Source organism: Panthera pardus, unplaced genomic scaffold, assembly GCF_024362965.1.
Source record: "Panthera pardus isolate Hobbes unplaced genomic scaffold, ASM2436296v1 HiC_scaffold_3, whole genome shotgun sequence".
NCBI lineage: Eukaryota > Metazoa > Chordata > Mammalia > Carnivora > Felidae > Panthera > Panthera pardus.
In genome coordinates, this window is record NW_026526876.1 from 51,121,935 (window position 1) to 51,134,434 (window position 12,500).

The following is a 12,500-nucleotide window of genomic DNA, read 5'->3' on the forward strand; positions in this document are numbered from 1 at the left end:
AATATATAAGTAATTCTGAACAAAAAAGCCAAAGAGGCAAGAGGATGCCCAGAGAGCAGAAAAAGGGGGCAGAGTAGAGGGTAAGAGGCCACTGATTTTCTTATTATGTCTTATGAAACTATGACTCTCAAAACTACACACATGAGACTCCCACTCCCAGACAGAATAGAGTACCAGGGACTAGATCACTCTCTTCTCTAAAATAAGAAAAACATTTTAAAAGAAAAAATGGCTGAAAATTTTCCAAATTTGGTGTAACTTGTAAAAAATTAAGATCAAGATCCACAATATTCAACAAGCTCCAAGCACTAAAAATACAAAGAAAACAATACCAAAGTGCATCTTCATTTAACTGACCAAAACCAATGATAACGAGAAAAATCTTAAAAGCAACCAGAGGAAAAAGATACATTACACACACAGAAGGACAAAGGATGACATTAGGATTTTTTGTTGTTGTTGTTTTGTTTTGTTCTTTTTCAGAAACAAAACAAGATAATGGATAAACGTCTTTAAACCAATGAAAGAAAAACAAACTATGAACCTAGAGTTCTATACCCAGTGAAAATGTTTTTCAAAAATTAAGTTAACAACAAAAAGACAAACAATCCATTTTTTTAAATGGACAAAGGACTTGAATAGATGTTTCTCCAAAGAAGATTTACAAATTGCCAATAAGCATATGAAAAGATGCTTAACACCATTAGTCATTAGGCACACACAAACCCAAACCACAATGAGATACCACTTCACACCTATCAGGATGGTGATGATGATGATGATGATGATGATGATGATGATGATAGAAGGAAAATAACAAGTATTGGTGAGGAGGTAGAGAAACAGGAATCACTGCTGCTGGAATGTAAAAAGGAAGCAGTCATTGTGAAAAGCAGTTTGAAGAGTCTTCAAAAAGTTAAGTGTAGAGGCACCTGCATGGCTCAGTTGGTTGAGTGTCCAACTCTTGATTTCAGCTCAGGTCATGATCCCAGGGTCAGGGGATCGAGGTTAAGGTTCTCTACATATCTTTCTTTCTTTCTTTCTTTCTTTCTTTCTTTCTTTCTTTCTTTCTTTCTTTCCTTCCTTCTATCTATCTATCTATCTATCTATCATCTATCTCACTCTGCCCCTCCCCCATTCACCCTCTCTCTCTAAAACAACAAAAACAACAAAAGTTAAACATAGAATTAGTATCTGATCCAGCAAATCCTTTAGGCTCAAATAAGTCATAAATGTTCATACCAGAACTATTCACAAAGGTCAAAAGGTGGAAACAACTCAAATGGCCATCAACACATGAATGGATAAACAAAATGTGCTACAAACCACACAATAGAATAGTATTCAGCCATAAAAAGGAGTTAAGTACTGACATGCTTCAACATGGGAGAACCTTGAAAACATTATCCTAAGTGAAAGAAGCAAGACACAAAAGGTCACTCTATGGACCGTATATTTATATCCCCCCCCCAGGAATTCATATGTTGAAACCCTAATCCCCATGGGGATGGTCTTAGCTGCTGTGAACTCTGTGGAGGTAATTAGGCCATGAGGGTGGAACCCTAATTATGAGTCTAGTGCCATGATAAGAAGAAGTACAAGAGAGCTTGCTTCCTCTCTCTCTGCTCTCTCCACCATGGCAGTTATCTGCAAACCAGGAATTTTCCTCACCAGACCAGATCAGCCGATACCTTGATCTTGGACTTCCTAGCCTCCAGAATTGTGATGAATACATGTTCACTGTTTAAGCCACCCAGTCTATGGTATTTTTGTCATAGCAGCCTGAACTAAGACAGTCACATATTGTAAAATTTCATTTATGAGAAATACACAGAATGGATAAAGTCATTGAAACAGAAAGAAGAGGGTTGATTGCCAAGTGCTAGAGGAAGAGGGGGCTGGTGCATAGTCGTTCAATGACGTTTTATTTGGGTGTGATGAAAATATTTTGAAGGTTGATGGAGGTGGCGGTTGTACAATACTGTGAATGTCCTAAATGCTGCTGATTTGTTCACTTTAAAATGATTAATTCTAGGGCACCTGGGTGGCCTAGTCGGTTAAGCATCTGACTTCAGCTCAGGTCATGATCTCGCAGTTTGTGAGTTCAAGCCCCACATCGGGCTCTGTGCTAAGAGCTCAGAGCCTAGACCCTGCTTTGGATTCTGTGTCCCCCTCTCACTCTGCCCCTCCCCCACTCATGCTCTATCTCTCAAAAATAAATAAACATTAAAATTTTTAAGAAAATATAAAATAAATGATTAATTTTTATTATGAGTTTCATTTCAATTTTAAAAATTAATCGAAAAAGAAGGTGATATAAAAACTTTCTCAAACTGATAAAAGCTGAAAGAATTTATTTGTAGTAGAACTCCAATGTAAGAAATGCAAAAGCCAGCCTTCAGGCAGCAGGAAAATGATACTAGTTGGAAAATGAATATACACAAAGCAAGAAAGAACACTGGAAATACATAAGATATTTTAAACTTAAATCTCTCTAAAAGAAGAATAAAATGGAAATACTAACATTAAATGATTTCAAGCCTTATAATACAGTTATAGTAAACAAGACAGTGTGGAACCAGTATAAAGACAAACATTCAGGGAAGAAAGGGTCTGGAAATAGACCCACATACATATGGACAACAAAGATGCCGAGTGGAGAAAGCGTAATTACTTTTTCAACAAAGAGGACTGGAACAATTGGACATCCACATACAACAGAAATGAACCCCAATTCATATTTGATGCCGTTTACAAAAATTTATTTAAAATGTGTCACAGGTCTAAATGTAAAACGTGAAACTATGTGGAAATAAATGAAGACTGCCCAAATGGGAATAATGAGAGGCTATTTATTCAGAGTGCACTGTGACAAGGGAGTCAGCCACTTGCGATGGCAGAGACTCAGAGGCAGGCAGGGGACTGGGGAAGCTTTATAGTGAGAGAAGAAGGGGGAGGCACTCGCCCAGGTAAGCCCTGATTTGAAGTTGTTTTTCTAGGGAAGCTGGAAGTGAGCTTACTAGAAATGGCACATCTTATGTGACTGGTTTGGAAGCCTGTTTAGCTTTCTTTGGTTCCTTCTGAGTTAGAAGTGGGGCCACATACCAGGGAATCTGGGAGTTGTTAACCAAGTCCTGAGCACTTTTGCTGCATGGGCTGTGGTTTAGCTTCTGGAGGTGGTTGCTCCTGCATTGTGGGTCAAGAGTTCTGTGTTCATATATGGTCTGACCAGTGTCCATTTGTATGTTCAGTCTCTTGACCTCAAAACCTCTGGAGGACAACATCGGAGAAAATATTTTTACCTTGGGCTTGGCAGACATTTTTTTAGAGATGTCACTAAATGTACAGTACATAAAAGAGAAAATGAATATGTTGGACTTCAAGAACACCTTTTTGAAAGACACCCGTTAAGAGAATGAAAATACAAGCCCCTGACCAGAAGAAAATATTTCCAAATGATATATCTGATCATTTGTATCTAGATTAGATACAGAATTCTTGAAAGGCAATAATAAGAAAACAACCCGATTTAAAAATGGAGAATGGATGCAACAACGTGGATGGGACTGGAGGGTATTATGCTAAGTGAAGTAAGTCAGTCAGAGAAAGACAGATATCATATGTTTTCACTCATATGTGGAACTTGAGAAACTTAACAGAAGGCCATGGGGGAACGGAAGGGGGAAAATAATTTCAAACAGAGGGAAGCAAACCCAATACAGAGAACACATGGAGGATTAATGGGGGTGGCGGGGGAGAGGAGAAAATGGATGATGGGCATTGAGATAGGCACTTGTTAGGATGAGCACTGGGTGTTGTATGTAAGTAACAAATCACGGGAATCTACCCCTGAAACCAAGAGCACACTGTATATACTGTATGTTAGCTAACTTGAAAATAAGTTATATTAAAAAAATTTTTTAAAGTACAATGGGGTGCCTGGGTGGCTCAGTTGGTTAAGCATCCAACTCTTGGTCTCAGGTCAGGTCACGATCTCTCCATTTGTAAGTTTGAGCCCCGTATCGGGCTTGCAGCTCTCAGAGCAGAGCCTGCTTGTGATTCTCTCTACCCCTCCCTCGCTCTCTCTCTCAAAAAGAAATAAACATTTAAAAACATTTTTTTAGGGGCACTTGAGTGGCTCAGTCGGTTGGGCATCCAACTTGGGCTCAGGTCATGATCTCGCAGTCCAATAGTTCAAGCCCCGCGTCAGGCTCTGCATTGACAGCTCAGAGCTTGGAGCCTGCTTCACATTCTGTCTCCCTCGTTCTCTGCCCCTACCCCACTTGCACTCTGTCCCTCTCTCAAAAATAAAATAAAAACATTAAAAAAATTTTTTTTAAATTTTTTTGATGGATAAAAGATTTGAACAGATATTTCACCAAAGAAGATATATGAAGAGCAAATAAGTACATGAAATATTGTTCAACATCATCAGTTATTAGGAAATGGCAAATAAAACTCCACTGAGATAGCACTACTCACTTATCAGAATAGCTAAAATGACTAACCATACAAGGTGTGGCAAGCATATGGAGAAAAGGGAACTCTCGTACACTCCTGGTGGGAACATAAATACAACCATTTTAGAAAAGACTTTGATAGTTTCACACACTTACCATATAACTCAGCCATTTCACACCTAAGTATTTACCCATGAAAAATGAAAACGTATTTCCATACAAAGACCTGTGCTGAATGTTCATAACAGTGGGGGAGGGGCAGAGAGAGAGAGGGGGGCGGGAGGGAGAGGGAGAGGGAGAGGGAGAGAGGGAGGGAGGGGGAGAGAGAGAGAGAGAGAGAGAGAGAGAGAGAGAGAGAGAGAGAATCCCAAGCACGTTCCATGCTGTCACCCAGAGCCCAACACGGGGCTAGAACTCACCAACTGTGAGATCGTGACCTGAGCTGAAATCAAGAGTCAGATGTTTAACTGACTGAACCACCCAGGTGCCCCAGCTTGTACACTTTAAATATGTGCAGTTGAGGGGCACCGGACTGCTTAATTAGTAGAACATGTTTTTGTTCTTGGGGTCTGAGTTCATGCCCCACATTGGGTGTAGAGCTTTACTTAAAAAAATATATGTGTAGTTTATTTCGTGTCAACAATACCCCAATAAAGCTATTAAAAATTACATATCTGAGGGGCACCTGGGTGGCTCAGTCAGTTAAATATCCAACTCTTGATTTCAGCTCAGATCAAGATCTCTCAGTTAGTGAGATCAGTTAGTGCCCTGTCAGCGCAGAGCCTGCTTGGGATTCTCTCTCTCTCTCTCTCTCTCTCTCTGCTCCTCCCCATGCTCTCTCTCTTCTCTCCAATAAGTAAATAAACTTAAAAAAATTACATGTATGAATGATGGTGAAAACAAAGTAAAACATATTTTGTTATAATATGCTTAGCTCAAAAACCAGTAGAAATTGATGTGCCTGTTATTACTAATATTTTTCCATAGAAACTAAACCTTTGATAGGACTAGGGTATTGAAGCCCCAAATCGTGCATACTCCAAAAGGACACCTTGGCATGCCCCATATTCATTCGCTAGTAACCACCACCCCACCCTGTCTTTTCCCTTGCAAATTGTGAATTTACACTTTTCAGGCCTGCCAACTCCCTTCTCAGTGGAAATCTAGTGGTTGGCATGGAAAACAGCAGGCACTCCTAATTGCCAGTGAAAATTACCTCAGCAAAATAAGAGAAAATGCTGTCCCTTCCATTACGGGTGCATAAAAGCAGGAAGTATTCCATTTCATAAAATTCCCCTTGTTGATTTTTTTTTTCCCCTAGCAAAGGAATCCTCTTAAGACACCTGGTCTTCAGAGACTGTTGCTCTGGCCTGTGATCATGTGCATTAGCCTTGAGGGATACTATAACTATGAATGGTTGTAAACTTAACTTCCTGTTGCTATGACAACAATACTGCAATTGATTACTGTTTTCTTTCTTTCTTTTTTTAAGTTTAGTTTTATTTTATTTTAGAGAGAGAAAGCACACGGGGGAGAGGGGCAGAGAGAGAATTTCAATCAGGTTCCAGGCTCAGCACTGAGCCAGCTGCAGGGCTGGATTCCACAACCCTAGGATCATGACCTGAGCCGAAATCAAGGGTTGTTGGCTTAACCAACTGAACCACCCAGGTGCCCCATTTCTATTTTCTGGTAGGCATAAACACCTGTGCATTTCATATTCCGGCCAGGAGCCTATCATCACATTTCACTCTTCTTTGATTCGCAAAAGGTACTAAAACTTGTGATTGTCCATTTTCTTTTTTTTTAATTTTTAAAAATGTTTATTTATTTTTGAGAGGGAGAGAGACAGAGCGTGACCAGAGAGAGGGAGACACAGAATCTGAAGCAGGCTCCAGGCTCTGAGCTGTCAGCACAGAGCCCGATGCGGGGCTCGAACCCACCAAATGTGAGATCATGACCTGGGCCAAAGTCGGATGCTCAACCGACTGAGCCACCCAGGTGTCCCCTTCTTTTTTCTTCTAATTTTTTAAAGTGATTTTTCATCTTCTTCTTTAAACAAAAGAAGAGTCTTGTGACATTTTAAGGAACACTTCTGACACAGGACGTTATCACGCTTAGCGGCTCATCTGGCCACAGGAGCTCTCACCTCTGCCCCCTGCAGACTGAAGAGGAACCATTTTCTCTTTCCTTTTTCAAGGCAGCCATAGCCTCGCCAACATTAGCCAGAACCGCCATCTCCTTGTAGAGGCTTCGCTGTGAGACCTGCCATCAGTGGGCGGGGGGGCACCGTTAGGCATCCCCCTCTCTTAGGCACTCCAATGCAAGGAGTCCCTTCTGCGTCCTATGACAGTCATGTACAAACGGGGAATGGAGTCATTCACCGCAGCTTAGCCTCTCTGGACAGAATCCACGGGAGTTCTTTTAGCCACTTGTTGGGGGATACAGGGCTTTGTGGACTGCCCTGGGAATCCTCCTACCCTGCCCCCACGCCGTTACTGTTTGAAGACTGACCTTGCAAGCCAGGGGCTTACAGGCATCCTGGGAACGCAGCTTCTTGTAATACAATGAACACTGACCCTATCTTGTCCCCGGGCCACAAACTCGCTGGCTTCACTTTCAGGAGCCCCGGTAACTGATGTGGTTCTTACCTCTAAAGTTCTTCGTGCTCCTGAACAGTGGGAAATTTTACCAAGCTCAGCGTGGTAAGACCTAGGCTGTGACGCTGCGCGCCTCCCGCTCCTCCCCTGTTCGCTCGGCGTTCCCAGCCTCCCGGCTCCCTGATCTCTCACTGTGCGCCTGTCGTTGGAAGTTGCTACCGACTGCAGGGCAAAAGCTCCCGAGCGGGAAAGGAGCGCAGGGGAGCTCGGGAGACGGGCGCAGACCTGGGGAGGGAAAGAAGCCCAGCTCTTGCAGGATTTGTGCAAAGGAGCGCGGGAGACGCCTTACCCGCCAAGGTTTCTCCTCAGCAGAGCGCCTCCCTCCGGCAGAATGCGACGGAACCTCCCAAGTCCGCAACCAGGATTTTGACTGCAAGGCGCCCGCTTTACACCAGGGGAACTAGGCTATACCTCACGGGGAGGGGCCCCGCGCGGGAGAGAGTGGGACAAACCAACAGTCCCATTTCTGTGTACCTGGGAACCCAGTTCTGCAAGGACAACAACCTTGGTTACTTTTGGTGGATACACGTGGGGTTTGGGGGGAGGGAGAGGGGGATCTTTTTTGTTGCTTCTCTGTTTTCTGATTAACTTTTTGAAGCTGGCAGGTCCCCCCTGCCCACCCCCCCCCCCGCCCACCCCCACCCCCCCCCTCCCCCCGCCAACAGGGACGGAGTTCCGGGAACAACCTCGCTCCCTCCAGTCCTCCCCCGCCCCGCTCCAGCCCTTGCCCCCTACCTCCCAGGCTCTGGCAGCGCGCTCCGCAGGTGTTTCCTCGAAAGGCCGGCAGCCCCAGGATTCCAGCCCGACTAGCCCCGACCAGTCTCGAGCTCTGTCCTAGGGTAGTGAGGAGGTGGTTTGAGCGGGAAACAGAAAATTAAGCTTCCGCTTTCTCGCTTCCCCCGCCCGGTCCCCGCCCTCGCCCCCGCCCCAAGGCGAGAAGTTGCATTCGGCCTCCTTTTGCTGGTGCTTTAATTTGTAAAGGGTGATGACCGGGCCCCGAGACTGGCCGCGGGTGTCGCCGTTTGGGGGGACCCCGGAGGGCCCCGGCGATGGCATTTTGGTGAAAGAAAACAGAAATTGTCCTTTGGATTCGTCTGCTCCTGCAGACTTCACACCCAGGTCTTACGCGACACCGTCAGTTTTCAGGGCGTTCATCCTAGTTTTATTACGAACGTGTTCTGGGCGCTCTCACGAAGGGTCTGGCTCCGTGCCGCGCTCCCCGAGGGGTAAGGGACCCGGCCGCGCGCACCGCCCTTCCGGGCATCCAAGGAACGGCGCAGCCAGGGGAAGGGGACGAGGAGTCGGCTGCCTGGGAACTGATCCGAGCCCGCGCCCCCAGGGGCGTAAGTAGCATTTGGGGGCCCCTGGAGCATTCAGTTCCGTCTTGACTCCCAACTGCCCCTCTCCCGAGTGACCTCCTTCTGTCTTCCTCGGGCCTCTTAAATTTCTGGTAAACAGATGTTTGTTTCCCCATCTCCTCACTTCCAACTCCCGAGTCCAGCCCAAAGGACCGCTGGAGCCCTTCCAGCAAACACTCTCCTACCTTCTCCCTGGGAGCTCCAGGTCTCAGTGGATGTGGGGCTAAGGAAACTGAGGCCAACTATGGTGCCTGGGGCAGGCAGGATCTGGGCTGTGGCAGTCTGGCCCCTTGGGCGCTCGCTGTCGCGCTCACTTCTCAAGACCAGTGCAGGGATGAGCTCCAACCAGACCCTTGGGCACCGGGAGAGTCCGCAGCTTTGAGCTAATGGGCTGGAAAAATGTCAATGTAGGACTACAGGTTTCTGATGAGTCTGCCTCGTTGCCCAAGCGCGTTCAAATCCGTGCAGCGGAGGCGCCTGGCTGGCTCAGTGGGAGGAGCGTGAGACTCTTGATTTTAGGGTCATGGGATTGAGTCCCACATTGGGACTTTATAATTTATAATTGTAGATTATTAAACTAAATAAATAAACCGAAAACAAACAAACAAACAAATCGATGCTCAGAAAGGATGTGGTCACTCCTGGCAGGAGACTCTGTAGAACCTGGGGCAAGCCAGGGAGACAAGGATGCTGACCAGTTACCAGAAAACCAAAGCGAAGAGAACAGTCTAGAGGACACCACCTGTAGTCATCTCTGGGGTTCTGCTTTTTGATTTTTAAACGTATTGTCAAATATCTAAGGTGTATGGAAAGTACGAAAATAATAATACATTGAACACTCATGTATTCACCACCCAGCTAAATGATAAAACATCAGCAATAATTTTGTGTACCTCTCGCTCATTCCCTCATCCCACCTGTCCCCTACTCACCTGATACCCAAGATGATTTTCTAGATTTGAAGTTACTACACTCATACAATTCTCTGTACTTTTATTACATGTGCATACGTCACTCATACATGAAATTGTTTCACACAGCAAGCACGTGCAGATAGTAGCATATTGTATATATTCTGCAGAACTTGCTTCCAACTCCTTAACATTTCGTTTTAAAGATGTATCCACGTATCTAGATCATTCATTTCACTGCTGTAAAAATGGATCCTTCCTTTCCACCTTTCCATCCATCCCCTTTGGTCTCCACATTATCCAGGTCTCCTCAACTTTTCCTGCAAAAGACCTCAGCTTCTGCCCACGTTGGGGTCATAATTGCCACATCACAGCATCTTCCTTTCTACTGCTCCTTCCCCGTCCTACACTCTGGAAGCTTCTGGAAGGTCTGGGAAAAGGGAGTCGTGCTTTGATGAAGTGTTGCCCCTCTAGCAAGCTTGCATGTTTGCTTGTTTGTTTTGGGTAGGAGGTGGGCGAGGGCAGAATGTGATTTATTCTTAGTATTTACTGAAGATTAAAAGTAAAACTCGGGTTTGCTCGAGTAAGCAATGCCAAGAGCCACTATTGGTCACACACACACACACACACACACACACACACACACGGTTAAAGCAAACTTTATATATATTTTTTTTCCTTCAACGAGCTAAGCAGGGAGCAACTTAATGAGAAGGGACATAGCATCTTCGAAGGGATTGAAGAGACATATCACCTTAGAAGGTTCAGGCAGTCTCTCATGGAAAGAGAAATACTGCATTAAAGTCAGAGTATCACTGCCATGTGTTGGCAACGTCTGCCAGCACATGAGGTTTGTCCATATGAAACCCAATTCAGCATTCTCCATGAGAGACCCAGGGAGATTGGGTCCATGCTCAGTGACACTGTGGCTGGTCAGACTTTTACTAGGGGGACTGACAGTCATAGCAGGCATGAGTTTTAGCACAGAATCTTATCAGTGTTTCCACAGTCTTTCTTTCAAACCCAAGCAACTTGTTTATAATATTCACTCTTCGGGCAAAGATATATTGCCACCTTCTTCCTTTTTACTTTTTTGCAATAAACAACAAAGTTTTAAAGATACATTTTATATAAACATGCTTAAGACTTTTTAAGAATGGTGTTTGCCATTTGACAAAGTGGGGTGGAAACCTCACCGAAACAAGTGTAGTTGGAGGAGAGATGAGGCATCCTTTACAAATGTTTATACAAATCACACACAGGGCCTAACTAACCCAGAAAACCACCAGAAAACTAGCAGAACAGAGTCTCCGGAGCCAAGCGCAGACGAGAGGCCCACGGAAGAGGGTAGGAAGGGCGGAGAGGCTGCACGGACTGGCGGGAGGGAGCCGGGGCGGAGGGGCGGCCTGCCGGCCAAGGAGAGCCCCCGAGTCTGGCTGGCAAAAGCAGAGGGACGGAGTGTGTTCCGACAGCAAGCGCGACTTAGCATCTGGGAGGTCATAAGTTAACAGCTCTGCTCGGAAAGCGGGAAGGCTGGAGGACAAAGGGAGGGAGAGCTGCTGAGCCCCCGGAAGGCAGAGCTCAGCTTGGCGGGGAACAAAGGCGCTCGCCAGCGCCATCTCCCCTGCCCATCCCACAGCCAAAATCGCAAAGGGAACCAGTTCCCGCCAGGGAACTTGCTTGCTCTGCGCAAACACCCAACGCTGTGCTCCTGCGGAGCCAAACCTCCGGCAGCGGATCTGACTCCCTCCCGCTGCCACAGGGCCCCTCCTGAAGTGGATCACCTAAGGAGAAGCGAGCTAAGCCTGCCCCTCCTGCCCCCGTGCACCTTGCCTACCCACCCCAGCTAATACGCCAGATCCCCAGCACCACAAGCCTGGCAGTGTGCAAGTAGCCCAGATGGGCCACCCCACCCCACAGTGAATCCCACCCCTAGGAGAGGGGAAGAGAAGGCACACACCAGTCTGACTGTGGCCCCAGCGGTGGGCTGGGGGCAGACATCAGGTCTGACTGTGGCCCCGCCCACCAACTCCAGTTAAACACCACAGCACGGGGGAAGTGCCCTGCAGGTCCTCACCACTCCAGGGACTATCCAAAATGACGAAACAGAAGAATTCCCCTCAGAAGAATCTCCAGGAAATAACAACAGCTAATGAACTGATCAAAAAGGATTTAACTAATATAAAAGAAAGTGAATTTAGAATAATAGTCATAAAATTAATCGCTGGGCTTGAAAACAGTATAGAGGACAGCAGAGAATCTCTTGCTACAGAGATCAAGGGACTAAGGAACAGTCAGGAGGAGCTGAAAAACGCTTTAAATGAAATGCAAAACAAAATGGAAACAACGACAGCTCGGATTGAAGAGGCAGAGGAGAGAATAGGTGAACTAGAAGATAAAGTTATGGAAAAAGAGGAAGCTGAGAGAAAGAGAGATAAAAAAATCCAGGAGTATGAGGGGAAAATTAGAGAACTAAGTGATACACTAAAAACAAATAATATACGCATAATTGGTATCCCAGAGGAGGAAGAGAGAGGGAAAGGTGCTGAAGGGGTACTTGAAGAAATTATAGCTGAGAACTTCCCTGAACTGGGGAAGGAAAAAGGCATTGAAATCCAAGAGGCACAGAGAACTCCCTTCAGACGTAACTTGAATCGATCTTCTGCACGACATATCATAGTGAAACTGGCAAAATACAAGGATAAAGAGAAAATTCTGAAAGCAGCAAGGGATAAACGTGCCCTCACATATAAAGGAAGACCTATAAGACTCGTGACTGATCTCTCCTTTGAAACTTGGCAGGCCAGAAAGGATTGGCACGAGATCTTCAGTGTGCTGAACAGGAAAAATATGCAGCCGAGAATCCTTTATCCAGCAAGTCTGTCATTTAGAATAGAAGGAGAGATAAAGGTCTTCCCAAACAAACAAAAACTGAAGGAATTTGTCACCACTAAACCAGCCCTACAAGAGATCCTAAGGGGGATCCTGTGAGACAAAGTACCAGAGACATCGCTACAAGCATAAAACATACAGACATCACAATGACTCTAAACCCGTATCTTTCTATAATAACACTGAATGTAAATGGATTAAATGCGCCAACCAAAAGACATA

The 12,500-nt window shown here is 45.4% G+C and overlaps 1 protein-coding gene across 8 annotated transcripts in view; it reads right to left on the reverse strand.

Annotated features, from left to right (window-relative positions):
* The window catches only part of LOC109251945 (schlafen family member 5-like), a 28,569-nt gene extending 20,601 nt beyond the window's left edge, over window positions 1-7,968 (reverse strand). For 4 of the 8 annotated variants that reach the window (XM_019423959.2, XM_053892698.1, XM_053892697.1 and 1 more), the window contains exons 1-2: window positions 7,853-7,968; window positions 7,407-7,605 (exon numbers count right to left, since the gene is read on the reverse strand). The gene's annotated coding sequence lies outside the window, so the exon portion shown is untranslated. Of the gene's footprint in view, window positions 1-7,108; window positions 7,343-7,406; window positions 7,606-7,852 lie in introns of all 8 variants that reach the window. The other 4 variants (XM_019423962.2, XM_053892699.1, XM_019423960.2 and 1 more) reach the window with 2 other exon arrangements.
* Between the last annotated feature and the right edge of the window lie 4,532 nt (window positions 7,969-12,500).